The following is a 17,485-nucleotide window of genomic DNA, read 5'->3' on the forward strand; positions in this document are numbered from 1 at the left end:
CTTCCCCAGGCAGAGACACTTCTGGTCCCTGCTGGGCCATTCACTGCTCAGGTGTTAATACCCACAGTCCCAGGGCAGGCTATGGCTTGAGGTAGTGAAATTCTCACTGCTCAGCATCTAGCTCCAGGAGAGTCATTATCCCACACAGTGGTGTTCTTTATAGGGTACTTTCCCAGCTCAGACCTGCAGGCCTGAGTTACTTCTGGGTGGGGAACTCTTTCCCAGAGCACTCTAGTACCGTGCTGCTTTTTGCATCGACTAGCAGGACAGCTACATGTCCATACACATTTCATTGCTCTGCAGAGGAAGCTGGTAACCTCCTGGCCCTGAAGACAGACCCTATAGGCTTTAAGAAAATGGGTAAAAAAATCAAAAGAACGAATGATAGTTTCTATACAGAAAGAGAATATCTTTTCAACCCTGAGAGATTAATAGCAGACAGTCTCCAGAAAATTGTTGGTCCCCAATACAAAAGGCTCTCCTAGAAGAGACTATTAAAAACCTTAAAAGAGAACTAGAAGAAAAATGGGGAAAGGAAAGAGAAGCTATGCAAGAGAGCAACAACTTCTTGAAATATGAATTGGAAAAGGTAAAAAACTCCCAAGAAGTGCAGGGAAACAGAATTTGTGAATTGAAAAAAGAAAATAACTCACTAAAAAAAATTAGTGAAATGGAAAAAAAATTCCATAGAGCAAAACAACTCATTTAAAAACTCAATTGGCCATACACAAAAAGAAGTAAAAAAAAGCTAATGAAGAAAATATCTCACTAAAAATAAGAACTAAACAAATAGAAATGACTGATTCATTGAGACATCAAAAATCAGTCAAGCATAACCAAAAAAAATGAAAGATTGGAAAAAAAGTCAAATATTTACTTGGAAAAACAACAGACCTGGAAAATAGATCTAGGAGAGATAAACTGATGATCATTGGACTATCTGAAAATTATGATGAAAAAAAGAGCCTAGATACTATTTTACAGGAAATCATCAAAGAGAACTGCCTAGAAGTAATAGAATCAGAAGGTAAAATAGGTGTTAAAAGAATTCATAGAACACCTTCTGAAAAAGACCCTAAAATAAAGACTCTGAGGAATATTGTGACCAAATTTCAGAATTTTCAGAACAAAGGAAAAATTTTACAAGCAGATAGGAAAAAAAAACAGTTCAAATACCAAGGTGCCACAATAAGGGTCACTCAAGATCTGGCTGCCTCAACATTAAAGGATTGAAGGGCCTGGAATCTGATATTCTGAAAGGCAAAAGAACTTGGAATGCAGCCAAGAATAAACTACCCAGCTAAGCTGAGAGCATTTTTTTTAATGGAAGAAGATGGACATTTAACAAAATGGAAGAATTCCATTTGTTTCTAAGGAAAAAAAAACAGAATTAAGCAAAAAATTTGATCTCCAAGAACAGGACTCAAGAGAAATAGAAAAAGGTAAAAGGAACTCTTGAGAACTGTATTTCTGTTGTGGATATACAAAAAGACTACATTTGATTTTACTGATATAACATAAAAAAGGGAAGAAATGGAAAGGGGATAGTGTCAGAAAAAGGGAAAAGGGGAGATATAAACAGGGAAACTACATGTGACGATTAGGCAAAGGAAATCATCATATCTGAGGGAACTTAGAGAGGGGGAGGAACATTGTTTAAATCCTACTCTCATCAGTTAGCTAAAAGAGGAAATAATTAACATTTGTTTTACAGAGCATCTTCTCTCACCTCATTAAAAAGTGGAAGAGGAAAAGGGAAAAGGAAAAAGAGTAATAAGGGAAGGGTACAAGAAAGGGGAGGGGATTCAAAGGGAGGAGGGAAGGATCCTAAAGAGGGAGAACTGTGTGACTCAAGTGGGACCAATAAGTTTAATACTAGGGAAGGGGGGAAGGGAGTCAAGAAAAAGAAAATCATAATCTGGGGATATTAGGATGGCAGGAAATACAGAATTAGTCATTTTAACCCTAAATGTGAATGGCATGAACTCTCCCATAAAGCACAGGCAGATAGCAGACTGGATCAAAAGTCAGAACCCTACAATATGTTGTTTACAGGAAACACATTTAAAGCAGGGAGATACATACCGAGTAAAGGTAAAAGGCTGGAGCAGAATCTATTATGCTTTGGATAACGTCAAAAAAGCAAGGGTAGCCATCATTATCTTAGATCAAGCAAAAGCAGAAATTTATCTAATTAAAAGAAATAAGGAAGGAAACTATATCTTGCTAAAGGATACTATAGACAATAAAGCAATATCAGTATTAAACATATATGCACCAACTGATATAGCATCTAACTTCCTAAAGGAGAAGTTAAGAGAGTTGTGAGAAGAAATAGACAGCAAAACTATAATAGTGGGAGATCTGAATCTTGCACTCTCAGAATTAGATAAATCAAATCACAAAACAAATAGGAAAGAAATTAAAGAGGTAAATGGAATATTAGAAAAATTAGGTATGATAGATCTTTGGAGAAAACTGAGTGGTGACAGAAAGGAGTATACTTCCTTCTCAGCAGTTAATGGAACCTGCACAAAAATTGAACATATATTAGGACATAAAGACCTCAAAATTAAATGCAGGAAGGCAGAAACAGTAAATGCTTTGTTTTCAGATCACGATGCAATAAAAACTACATTCAACAAAAAGTTAGGGGTAAATAGACCAAAAATTAATTGAAAACTAAATAATCTCATCTTAAAGAATGATTGGGTGAAGCAGCAATTTATAGACACAATTAATAATTTCACTCAAGATAATGACAACAATGAGACATCATTGTGTGATGCAGCCAAAGCGGTAATAAGGGGAAATTTCATATCTCTAGGGGCCTACTTGCATAAAATAGAGAAAGAGAAGATCAACAAATTTGGGCTTGCAACTAAAAATGCTAGAAAAGGAACAAATTAAAACCCCCCCAGTCAAACACTAAACTTGAAATTCTAAAAATAAAAGGGGAGATCAATAAAATTGAAAGTAAAAAACTATTGAATTAATTAATAAAACTAAGAGTTGGTTCTATGAAAAAGCCAATAAAATAGACAAATCCTTGGTAAATCTGATTTAAAAAGGAAAGAGGAAAATCAAATTGCTAGTCTTAAAAATGAAAAAGGACAATTCGCCACTAACGAAGAGGAAATTAGAGCAATAATTAGGAATTACTTTACCAACTTCATGCCAATAAATTTGACAACTTAAATGAAATGGAAGAATACCTTCAAAAATATAGCCTGCCCAGATTAACAGAGGAAGAGGTAAATATCCTAAACAGTCCCATCTTAGAATAAGAAATAGAACAATCTATTAACCAACTCCCTAAGAAAAAATCCCCAGGACCAGATGGATTTACATGTGAATTCTACCAAACATTTAAAGAACAATTAACTCTAATGCTATATAAACTATTTGAAAAAATAGGGATTGGAGGAGTCCTATCTAACTCCTTTTACGACACAGACATGATACTGATACCTAAACCAGGTAGGCTGAAAACCCAGAAAGAAAATTATCGACCAATTTCCCTAATGAATATTGATGCTAAAATCTTAAATAATCATGCCCCAAAACTGTGCATACCCTTTGATCCAGCAGTGCTACTACTGGGCTTATACCCCAAGGAGATACTAAAGAAGGGAAAGGGACCTGTATGTGCCAAAATGTTTGTGGCAGCCCTGTGTGTAGTGGCTAGAAACTGGAAAATGAATGGATGCTCATCAATTGGAGAATAGTTGGGTGAATTGTGGTATATGAATGTTATGGAATATTATTGTTCTGTAAGAAATCACCAGCAGGATGCATACAGAGAGGCTTGGAGATACTTACATGAACTGATGCTAAGTGAAATGAGCAGAACCAGTAGATCATTATATACCTCAACAAAGATACTGTATGAGGATGTATTCTGATGGAAGTGAATTTCTTTGACAAAGAGCTCTAACTCGGTTTCAATTGATCAATGACAGACAGAAGCAGCTACACCCATAGAAAGAACATGGGATATGAATGTAAACTTCTTGCATTTTTGTTTTTCTTCCTGGGTTATTTATACCTTCTGAATCCAATTCTTCCTGTGCAATAAGAGAACCATTCAGTTCTGCACACATATATTTTATCTAGGATATGCTGTGACCTATTTAACATGTATAGGACTGCTTGCCATCTGGGGGAGGGGGTGGAGGGAGGGAGGGGAAAAGTCAGAACAGAAATGAGTGCAAAGGATAATGTTGTAAAAAAATTACCCAGGCATGAGTTCTGTCAACAAAATTTTTAAATATAAAAAAGAGAGAGAATAAAAGACAAAAAAAAATAAAATTTTTTCTTTGAAATTTGTTAAAGCAAAATTAATCAAAAAACACGTGTGATGTGTCTATTGTGTAATAATAGTAATTCTCAGTTTCAGTTTGATATTGGCATGAAAAAAGTACTTGCAAGGCATTGAACATTTAACAAAGGAGGAGTTTTATTTTGTTTTAAGAAAGTGACAATAAAAACTTTTCTGGAATCAGTCTACCTACTCTCCAATTGGAAAAGATTCTAAGCACAACAGAGAGAGCTACTTACATGGTCCTGGCCACCCATCAAGTCTAAAAGGCGCAGCCTTTGTCCTTGGACCTAGGTCAAGAAGCTGTGAAAGGAAATCTGGGAAAAATAAAGTTTCTTGCTGGGAGGAAGCTTCATTAAAGAAAGAGCTAGGAAAATTAAAGCTGAAGGAAATTTTATAAGGAGAGGAAGTGGTGAAAATTTAAAGGAAGATACACTTATAAACTCCTATCTCACTACACCTGGGTACTAGTGACAGATGTCCATTTCCCCAGAATGGTTTATGTTGCTATTTGCTTTAATACAAAAGCCTAGATGTGAAAATATTCTAAGGTTTATTAGAACCAGAGAAATTGATTATCAGCAATAATAACAAATCACATTTTAACAGCATGAGACAGTCAAAATGGTGATGCATTTAGCATCAAAAAGCCTTTTTGTCATTTAATACTTAGTGGCCATGGTTAATTTGGAAAAAAATATATATATATGTATATTTCTCTGTTTCCTCCTTTATAAAATGATGGGTCAAGCTAGAGGTTTTCTGAGATCTCTCCAATATTTTACTTTAAAGATGAAACCGCTGATAAAAGATTAGATCTGGATTCAGAACAACATTAATATGAAGCCTTAGAAACTTACTACCTCTTTTATTGTGTCCACAGCCTTTAATTTCTTTCTTCTTCAGTTTATTATCCATAAAACTAAGGTAATATTAACCAAACTCACCCCTTTCTTTCTCAAGGATGAAGAAAATGAGATATTTTTAAAGCACTTTGCACACTTTAAAGCAAAAAATAAATGTTAGTTATTATTCTGACTCATTTTATTGCTATAACTATAAACATGACCTTACGATTTCCAAAGGCTATCCATTTGAGAGATGATATAAAGGAGACCCAGAGAGATAAATTGACTTGCCCAACTTTCTGTAATATTGGAAATGGTAGAGCTGGGATTAAAATCAAGATCAACTGATTTTTAGCATATTGCTTTTTCTATTATATCGTTATTAGTTCTCCATGGCAGATTTGCTCATGCTTTCCTCTTTCCACCTCTCAACAGTAACTTTCACAGATATCTGTGACCCAAGAGATCCAGAGATCAGGAAACTTGAAAATTTATCTTTGCTTTGATTTTCCTTAAGGAATTTTAAAATATAGAAAATCCTGCCACAGAGAATTCAGAAGCAGTTGTCCTGAAACTGGAAATTTTGACAAGGAACAGGAAATGGATTCAAGCAAAGTTCCCTACTCCCCAAGTATTTTGTAAGACATCATTAGTCATCACTAAGGTATGAATATTTGTCTTCAGATCTCTAAAGAGTAGCAGAAGGGAAATTGCTTCTTAATTAAATAAATGTAAATGAGATTTTCAAGGAGAAAATAACAAACTTTTCCAATGAGGAGACCCATCAATTTGTGACTCCTGGGTTACACTCATATTTATGATTAAAATGCTTTCTTTTTTTTTTATTTCTTCAGTTTTCTATTTATGTTTGCATACTCCATCTATTTCTCTGACTTCTGGTTTCTGCCTAAGTATGGCTTTTCTGATAAGATAAACATTTTATTCTTAAAAATACAAGTTACATGTTATATATAATCATATATAAAACATAGACATTTATAATTTCTTATATAATGTATGCAATTCATATAAACCCTTCATATATGTAACTATATAATGTACTATGTGTATATTCATATACTATACATAATTACGTTAACACATGTACACAGAGAAATACACATAGGGACTTCAAGCTCATTCCCTTAGCTCTTGCTTTAGTTCTTTCTTTTCCTTCTTATGTGAATTTGTTTTCCGATTTCTGACTTCCAAAATCTTTACTTTTTCTCAGTTCCATGAATATTTTCTTGCTCATGCATATGTCTTTAAAAAACTATTCTACTCTGCTTTACTACTCTGCCTCAAGTTTTCAGTTTTGTTTATTTTTGCCTAAATATAATGCTGGCTAGGTAGAGGGAAGGGTTATTTTTAACAAAAATGTTTCCTTTTAGGTATAGCCTAAAAGCTATCTAAGCATTTTATGACATAGGTACTAACAATTTTGATCCTTAATCATCCATTTCATGACCAGCAAGCTATGTAGAAGTTACTGAATATATTCAGTACTCATTTCCTACAAGCATCATAAGCTATTGTTAGAGTTCTAGAACTCCAAGAGACTATGACTTTCAGTGAGCCAAAAACAGTAGAAAGGATCAGCTGATGGACATTTATTTCCAAAAGAGACCCAGATCATCAGAGACATCAGGGGAAAACATCATTAAAGTTACAAAAGGACCTGACTTATGATGTCAGATTCAAATGGGAGCAAGTGCCCTGTCCACTTATATGATTCACTTATGTGGATTCTTGATCCATGCTAAATAAGCTTTGCTTTTGCCTCTACACCAGACATCCTAGAATGAATCTAGAAGGATGAGATCAGTTTGTCCTGAGATCCACAAAAACAATTAATCATTCGCTTGTTCTCACAAGGAATTTCTTTTCATCTCTGTTACCTTCTCTCCCAACTTCCTTTTTTCTAGAATAACCAGCTATGGAAGCTAACACCAGGGGCTTCATGCTAACATCTTGGTCCACAACCCTAACTGGTACAAGATCTAATCAATTGTTTTCCTCTATGTTCTTTATAGATGCCATTTTCAGTGTGTCCTTTATAGTCTATACCCTTCTCTGTCCACTTTATGCCATCAATTATGCCCTCTTAATTTTTCATACTTTTTTTGGGGGAAAAAACTCATTAGACTAGATCTCTTTGCCATAAATTCTTCCCACCTTCTTATGATAATGGAAAACTAACTTTTTCTTGAAAATAAAATGAAATTCCAGGGGGAGGAGGCAAGATGGCAGAGAAGGCATACACGACATTCTAAGCTCCTCTCATACCCTCACTACTAATTACCAAATTCAGCTTCAAAAATAGTGCTTGACTTGTAAAATTCGTGAAGACTGGAAGTACCACAACTTACCAGCCAAAGATAATCTGGAAGATCACCAGAAAAGGTTTGTCCTGAGCAGTGGGAGCAGGCCAGCACAAGCAGGGAGCTAGGAGAATCTAGCATACTGAGCAGACAAAGGCAGGGCTGGTCTCTGTGGCTAGAAAATTTACAAGGAGGACTCTACCATAACTTGTCTGCTCTCCTTTGGTTGCAAAGCAGTAGATCAGCAGAGGAATTAAAGCTAAAGGTAGAATGTACTCCAAAAAATGCCAGAATCTAACAGGCTTGGCCTGTAGTGAATGACTCAGCACAGACCATAGTTGTGGTGCAGACTAGCCACATTCTATAGCACAGAGCTTTTGCCCAGGGCAGTCACAAATTTTCATAGTGGGGGGGCTCAGCCCAGGGCAACCTCTAAGCTGCACAGTGTGGGGGCTTGGCCTTGGGCAGTAGAACTTCTGCAGTAAACTGTGCTCCCCAGGGCAGACAGACTTCCTGTATGGTATGGGGCTATTCACAGGACAACTGCTAATAACTATTGTGGGATTCTGCCTAGGGTAGTGGCACTTTCCCTGCTTAGCCCCTAGCCCCAAGGCAGTCTCCAATCCACACTGTGGGGCTTTTAGCAGGACACTTCCCCAGCTCGGTTGTGCTACCCAGGGCAGAGACACTTCCGGTGGGGAGCGTTTCCCAGAGCACTTCTGAAGCTTAATCACTCTTTGCATCCCATTGGCAGGATAGCTACTGTCCATATACCTATCCCTGCTCTGCAGAGGAAGCTGGTAACCTCCTTAACCTGAAGCCAGACCCTAAGGGCATTTAAAAAAAAAGAGTTAAGAAGCAAAACAGACAATCAATAGATTCTATATAGAAAGAGAGCAGGTTTTCTATATAGAAAGAGAGTCTCCAACCCCAAGGAGACTAATAGCAGACAGACTCCAGAAAAAATTCAAATGGAGATGTAATCTGATCCCCATCACACAAAGCTCTCCTAGAAGAAACTATAAAAAAATCTTAAAAGAGAGCTAGAAGAAAAAATGGGGAAAGGAAAGAGAAGCTATGCAAGAGAGTATGGAAAAGGATTATAACTCACTTAATGAAAAATTTGATAAAGTAAAAACAGAAAACAACTACCTGAAAGATGAATTGGAAAAGTAAAGAACTCCCTGAAAAGTAGGATTTGTGAACTTGAAAAAGAAAATAACTCAGTTAAAAAAAAAGTGAAATGGAAAAAAAATTTCATAGAACAAAACAACTCATTTAAAAATTCAATTGGACATATGCAAAAAGAAGTAAAAAGAAAAAAGCTAATGAAGAAAATAAATCAAACAAAATAAAAAAAATGAAAAATTAGAAAAAAAAGTTAAAATATCCTTGAAAAAAACAGCAGGTCTGGAAAATAGATCTAGGAGAGATAATCCGAGGATTATTGTACTTCTTAAACATTATGAAGAAAAAAAGAGCCTGGATATTATTTTATAGGAAATCATCAAAAAGAACTTCCTAGATGTAATAGAATCAGAAGTCAAAATAGGTATCGAAATAATTCATTGAATACCTTCTGAAAAAGACCCTAAATAAAAACACCAAGGAATATTGTGGATAAATTTCAGAACTATCATACTAAGGGAAAAATATTACAAGCAGCCAGAAAAAAAATAATTCAAATACTGAGGAGCCACAATAAGGATCACTCAAGATCTAGCTGCTCCATGTTAAAAATTTAAGGGCCTGGAATCTGATATTCTGAAAGGCAAAAGAACTTGGAATGCAGCCAAGAAAAAACTACCCAGTTAAGCTAAGCATGTTCTCCCAGGGAAGAAGATGGACATTTAAAGAAACAGGTGAACTCCATTTGTTTCTAAGGAAAAAAAAAAAACAGAACTAAACAAAAAATTTGACCTCCAGCCATAGGACTCAAGAGAAACAGAAAAAGGTAAAAAGAACTTTTGAGAACTATATTTCTGTTATGGATATACATACAGAGTACATGTATACTTTGATTTTACTGATATGACAACAAGGGAAGTAGAAATGGAAAGGGGATAGTATCAGAAAAAGGGAAAAGGGGAGATAAAAAGAGGAAAACTACATCCCACAAAGAGGAAAAGGAAACCTATCATATCAGAGGGAATATAGAGAGGGGGAGGAATGTTTTGTGAATCTTACTCTCATCAGAGTTGGCTCAAAGAGAAGATAATTGACATATTTTGTTTACAGAGAAACTTTTCTCACTTCATTAAAAAGTGGGAGAGGAAAAGGGAAAAGGAAAAGAGTAATAAGGAAAAGGTATAAGAAAAGGGAAGGGATTCAAAGGGGGTGGGAGGGATTCTAAAGAGGGAAAGCTGCATGAGGCAAGTGGTTCCCATAAGTTTAATACTTGGAAAAAGGGTAAGGGGTGCCAAGAGAAAGAAAAGCATAATCTTGGGATAATAAGATGGCAGGAAATACAGAATTAGTCATTTTAAACGTAAATGTGAATGGGATGAACTTTCCCATAAAACAGAGGCAGACAGCAGTACAGATCAAAAGCCAGAACCCTACAATATATTGTTTACAGGAAATATATTTAAAACAGGGCAATACATACAGAGTAAAGATAAAAAGCTGGAGCAGAATCTATTATGTTTCAGTTGACGTCATAAAAGCAGAGGTAGCCATCCTTATCTCAGATCAAAGAAAAGCAAAATCTGATCTAATTAAAAAGAGATAAAAAAGGAAACTATATCTTGCTAAAGGGTAGCATAGACAATGAAGCAATATCAATACTGAACTTATATGCACCAAGTGGTATAGTATCTAACTATCTAAAGGAGAAGTTAAGAGAGTTGCAAAAAGAAATAGATAGCAAAATTATAATATTGGAAAATTTCAATCTTGCGCTCTCAGAATTAGATAAATCAAATCACAAAACAAATAGGAAAGAAATTAAAGAGGGAATAGAATATTAGAAAAATTAGGTATGAAAGACCTTGGAAGAAAACTGAATGGAGACAGAAAGGAGTATACTTTCTTCTCAGCAGTTCATGGAACCTATATAAAAACTGACCATATATTAGAACATAAAGATCTCAAAATTAGATGCAGGAAGGCAGAAATAATAAATGCTTTCTTTTCAGATCACGATGCAATATAAACTAGATTCAACAAAAAGTTAGGGTTAAATAGACCAAAAAGTAATTGAAAAGTAAATAATCTCATCTGAAAGAATGATGGGCTGAAACAGCAAATTATAGACACAATTGATAATTTCACCCAAGATAATGAAAACGATAATACATCATACCAAAATTTGTGGGATGCAGCCAAAGCTGTAATAAGGAGAAATTTGATATCTTTAGAGGCTTTATTGAATAAAATAGAGAAAGAGAAGATAATGAATTGGGCTTGCAACAAATTAAAAACCTCCAATGAAATATTAAATTTGAAATTCTAAAATTGAAAGGAAAAATTAACAATATTGGAAGTTAAAAAACTATTGAATTAATAAATAAAACTAAGAGTTGGTTTTATGAAAAAACAATAAAATAGATAAATCTTTGGTAAATCTGATTAGCAAAAAGAAAGACGAAAATGAAGTTAGTAGTCTTAACAATGAAAAGGGAGAACTTTCCACCAATGAAGAGGAAATTAGAGCAACAATAAGGAGTTACTTTGCCCAACTTTATGCCAATAAATTTGATAACCTAAGCAAAATGGATGATTACCTCCAAAACATATAGACTTCCCAGATTAAGAGAGGAGGAAGTAAATTGCTTAAATATTCCCATTTCAGAAAAAGGAATAGAACAAGCTGTTAATCATCTCCCTAAGAAAAATTCCCCAGGACCAGATGGAAGTACATGTGAATTCTACCAAACATTTAAAGAACAATTAATCCCAATGCTAAATAAACTATTTGAAAAAATAGGGAATGAAGGAGTCCTATCAAATTCCTTTTATTACACAGACATGGTACTAATACCTAAAACAAGTAGATTGAAAACAGAGAAGGAAAATTACAGACCAATCTCCCTAATGAATATTATTGCTAAAATCTTAAATAAAATATTAGCAAAAAGACTACAGAAAGTCACCCCCAGGATAATACACCATGACCAAGTAGGAGTTGTACCAGGAATGCAGGGCTGGTTCAATATCAAGAAAACTATTAGTATAACTGGCCATATCAATAACCAAATTCACAAAAACTGTATGATCATCTCAATAGATGCATAAAAAGCATTTGATAAAATCCAACATCCATTCATATTAAAAACACTTGAGAGGATAAGAATAAATGGACTTTTCCTTAAAAAAAATCAGTAGCATACTACTGGGCTTATACCCCAAGGAGATACTAAAGAAGGGAAAGGGACCTGTATGTGCCAAAATGTTTGTGGCAGCCCTGTTTGTAGTGGCTAGAAACTGGAAAGTGAATGGATGCCCATCAATTGGAGAATGATTGGGTAAATTTTGGTATATGAATGTTATGGAATATTATTGTTCTTAAGAAATGACCAGCATGATGACTACAGAGAAGCTTGGAGAGACTTATATGAACTGATGCTAAGTGAAATGAGCAGAATCAGGAGATCATTATATACTTTAACAACAATACTGTATGAAGATGTATTCTGATGGAAGTGGATTTCTTTGACAAAGAGATCTAATTCAGTTTCAATTGATCAATGATGAACAGAAGCAGCTACACCCAAAGAAAGTACACTGGGAAATGAATATAAACTGTTTGCATTTTTGTTTTTCTTCCCAGGTTATTTTTACCTTCTGAATCCTATTCTCCCTGTGCAACAAGAGAACTGTTTGGTTCTGCACACATATATTGTATGTAGGATATACTGCGACATATTCAACATATATAGGACTGCTTGCCATCTAGGGGAGGGGTGGAGGGAGAAATGGGAAAAATCAGAACAGAAGTGAGTGCAAGGGAAAATGCTGTAAAAAAACTACACTGACATGGGTTCTGTCAATAAAAAGTTATTATAATAAATAAAAAAGAAAAAAAATCAGTACCATCTATTTAAAACCATCAGTAAGCATCATATATAATGGGGATAAACTGGAACAATTTGCAATAAGATAAGGAGTGAAACAAGGTTGCCCACTATCACCATTACTATTCAATATTTTATTAGAAATGCTAGCTTTGGCAATAAGCGTTGAGAAAGAGATTAAAGGAATTAGAGTAGGTAATGAGGAAACTATCAATTTTTTTGCTGATGATATGATGGTATACTTAGAGAAACCCAGAGATTTTACTAAAAAGCTATTAGAAATAATCCACACCTTTAGCAAAGTTGCAGGATACAAAATAAATCCACATATGTCATCAGCATTCTTATATATCACTAACAAAATCCAACAGTTCGAGTTACAAAGAGAAATTCCATTCAATGTAACTATCAAGAATATAAAATATTTGGAAATACATCTGCCAAGGGAAAATCAGCAGCTATATAATTTATGAGAAATTAAGCTATTCTCCAATTGTTAAATGATCAAAGGATATTAACAGATAATTCTCAGATGAAGAAATTGAAATTATTTCTAGCCATATTAAAAGATGCTCCAAGTCATTATTAATCAGAGAAATGCAAATTAAGACAACTCTGAGATACCACTACACACCTGTCAGATTGGCTAGAATTACAGGGAAAGATCATATGGAATGTTGGAGGGGATGTTTGAAAACTGGGCCACTGATCCATTGTTGGTGGAATTGTGAATACATCCAGCCATTCTGGAGAGCAATTTGGAACTATGCTCAAAAAGTTTTCAAACTGTGCAAACCCTTTGATCCAGCAGTGTTATTACTAGGCTCATGTACCAAAGAGATCTTAAAGAAGGGAAAGGGACCTGTATGTGCAAGAATTTTTGTGGCATCCCTCTTTGTAGTGGGCAGAAACTGGAACCTGATTAGATGCCCATTAATTGGAGAATGGCTGAATAAATTGTGGTATATGAATATTATGAAATAGTATTGTTATGTAAGAAATGACCAGCAGGATGATTTCAGAAAGGCCTGGAGAGACGTACATGAACTGATGGTAAGTGAAATGAGCAGGACCAGGAGATCATCATATACTTCAACAACAATACTATATGATGATCAATGTGATGGACGTGGCCCTCTTCAACAATGAGATGAACGAAATCAGTTCCAATAGAGCAGTAATGAATCGAACCAGCTACATCCAGTGAAAGAACTCTGGGAGATGACTATGAACCACTACATAGAATCCCTAATCCCTCTATGTTTGTCCGCCTGCATTTTTGATTTTCTTCAAAGGCTAATGGTACACTATTTCAAAGTCTGATTCTTTTTGTACAGCAAAATAACTGTATGGACATGTATACATATATTGTATTTAACATATACTTTATCATATTTAACTTGTATTGGTCAACCTGCCATTTGGGGGGGAGGGGAAAAATTGGAACAAAAGGTTTTGCAACTGTCAATGCTGAAAAATTACCCACACATATATCTTGTAAATAAAAAGGTATAATAAAAAAAATAAATAAATACCCCCCCCAAAAAAGAAAGTTGTAACAACTACGATCAATGGCAATTTGTAATTTTGGAGCATTTATGATGAGAGATAGCATCTTTTACAGAGAATCAATGGGCTTCGGGTTTTGTATCTAGCTACTGAGGCAATTGGTTTTGCTTGAATACACATATGAAATGTGTTTTTTCTTTCTTTTAAAAAAATAGGGTCAAGGTAAGAGGGAGAGAAAATATATTTCTGTTATTTTTTTTAAAAAAATAGAAATGGTTGAAGGGTGCTACAGATGTAGAATATTATATGTTGTTGAAAATATATTATTGTTATAAAAAGACAGTTTGTAATGATAAAGCACAATATATCAATAAAACTTTAAAACATAAAAAAGAAAAAAATGAAATTCCTAGTTAGACAAATTATTCAATTATAATTAATCTATCTTTCATGTCCTATAGCATGCCAGGTTAAGAAGCAAAGGCATGCTCCTTGCTTTTAACCACTACTTCCAGAACATGCCATTGTTGTCAACATTCTCTCACTTTTGAAATTATTTTTTCCCTCAGGGAGCTCTACTTCTTCAAAATAGTGTGCATAGATTTATTTATTTAAATTCAGTGTCCCAAATGTCTTATTGAAATTTTAAGATTCAAATCCTTAAGCTTAGCTTAAATCAGCACTAACAATTTTTGGGCTCTCTTATGTTGGGTTCATCCAGTAAATCTAAATTCCTTGAGGGAATTTGGGTCCTCACCTCCTAACAGAGTGGCAAGCTCATACCAGGACCTTAAGTTGCTTGTGGGTTTTGAATACTGAATGGAATTGTCCGGATGACTATTTATAAGATTTATCATAGAGAAAACTTTTCTGTCAGTAAAGATTGGCATACATTTCTGTTGGAGTCCTTTCTATTCTGAACAATTCTGTTTTTTGATTTTGTGAATTCCCTTGCACCAGTGAGAAAAATTAAGAAAATAAATCCTCTGAATTTCAAAGACAATTTGTTCCATATAGCAAAATATGTTGCTACTTTTTCTTTGTACATATTGAAAAATGTGAGATACATGGGGAGAAGTTGGCTAATTATATTAGTATATTTAAGATATATATTGTATGCATATGTATATTCTTATAATACTAGACTATTAATTTAACATAATATATTCTGCTACATAATTCTTTCCCATAACCAAAATGATTTTAATCATTTTGAAACACTAAGTAACTTTAAATAATACATACTGTGATAATGATGTCAGATAAAAAGTATTATAATGATTACAGTATGTTCCTAAAATCTTAGTGCATTTGTTAGATTTAATAGTATTAAACTGAGACCCCCTTTATTGTTCTGGGTTTCCATGTATTAAGACTATATAGTGATGAGCCTGGTTTATATTACATTCTTTTAAGAAAGATAGCCATAAAGAATCATTTCTTTTCCTGAATTAGTGTGATATAACACTAAAAGCCCTGGATTTGGATTCTTAATAACTAAGATTTGTATCTTGTATGAAAAAGCATTTATTAAATGCTTATGTATCAGGCATAGTCAGAAGTGAAGATGATATAAATACAAGCAAGCAAAGCAGCCCTGCCCTCAAGGAGCTTACCTTATAAATTCAGAAATATATAGGGGAATTGTTGCTATACAAGAAAAAAAAACTATAAGGTTTATATCGTTGTTCTCAGAACTAAAATATAAAAGAAAAGAGAAGGGGTGAGGAAGACATGAATGGAGGGGGAAGGTCTTTACTAGTGATGATCATTAAGATGACTAGGGAATAGTGTAGTGCAGAGATGCTAAATACCTGTTTGAAAGCATTGCGGCATGCTGCTATAGCTCTCTGGTATAGCCAAGAAACCAGTTAAAATGTGATTGAAAAGCTAATTGTACAATATTTCAGAGCCTGATTCTTTTTGTACAGCAAAATAACGTTTTGGTCATGTATACTTATTGTGTATCTAATTTATATTTTAATGTACTTAACATCTACTGGTCATCCTGCCATCTAGGGGAGGGGGTGGGGGGATAAGAGGTGAAAAATTGGAACAAGAGGTTTGGCAATTGTTAATGCTGTAAAGTTACCCATGCATATATCCTGTAAATAAAAGGCTATTAAATAAAAAAATAAAATAAAATGTGATTTAAAAAAATCTAACAAAATAAATAAAATACAATAGGACCTTCATTTCTATTTGAGTATGATACAACTGGTGTAGCATATCTGCAACTATTTAAGTATTATGAATAACCAGATGAATTATTGTTTGACATATTATGAAATTTTATAATTATTATGAATAATAGTATTATTTTTTATTGTTGTTATTATCAGCTCATCAGAATCCCAAGGTTCCATGAATAAAACTTGGATTATTAGAGTGAGAAGTAGAGGCTAGAGCACAAGAGCACTACATTGTGAAGCCTGGGAAAGGAACAGAAAGATAAAGAATGTAGCTTTCAATAACTAATAGTTTGTGAGCTACTCACTTAACTTAGGTGAATCTCAGTTTCTTCATCTAAATAATGGACATTCTATCTCACAGGATATTTTGGAGTTCAATATTTTTCAGTTTTTAAATGGCCACTTTTCAAGTGTGTTATAAAGGGAATCTTTTTTTTTTTTCAGATAGAAATTGGAGTACATGAGAATTCAGGCTTTGTTCAGCTATAAGGGTCTTAATCTTGGTTAAAGGTATATCTGGCTTAAAAAGAAAATTAAATGCCATTTCATAACTATGTATCTAGGGGAAATGATACCCCAGTATTTATTTAATACATTACCCTACAAATGGGATTTAAGGCAAATCTACATTAAATGCAGTTCTTTTTTATAGTTATTCTCCTATTTACACTCAAACACCCACAAGTTTCAGTGACCTTTAAAAAACTTAATGTAGGAAAGGAAAAAGGCTATTTTATCATCCCAATTCTTATCTTTTGAATTCAGTTGGATTCAGCGGATGTTGATCCTTTTCAAAGTCTTCTATAATGTCCTGCTGACATATTTTATTACTCTTCCTCTTCAGTGTTTATGGAAGGCAATTCAAAAAATAGTAAGATGCTTTGGGATTCCCTATAAATCAGAGTACTCTGAATGTAGAAATAAAGCTACACTGTAGGGACCAAAAATCACATCTTTGTCTTCTCCCCAAATCTTGGAGTAATCAGTTAGAAAACAATTTATGTGGCCTATAACTTTACTCCACAGGAAAGAGACATTCTTATGTTTTTAACTCTTTTATTATCTATTCTGTACTTTACTTAGCAAATGAAATAGCCAGGAAGAACTATTTTTAAAAGCAGAAAAGATAAATAGAAACAAAGAGACAAAAAGAAAAAAAAAACACAAGATCAGCAATCTCTCTCTCTCTCTCTCTCTCTCTCTCTCTCTCTCTCTCTCTCTCACCTTCTGTCTTAGTAATAAGTCTGATAATTTAGAGTGTGGACTTCAATCCACAGGA

This window comes from Sarcophilus harrisii, chromosome 3 (assembly GCF_902635505.1).
Source record: "Sarcophilus harrisii chromosome 3, mSarHar1.11, whole genome shotgun sequence".
Taxonomy (NCBI): Eukaryota; Metazoa; Chordata; class Mammalia; order Dasyuromorphia; family Dasyuridae; genus Sarcophilus; species Sarcophilus harrisii.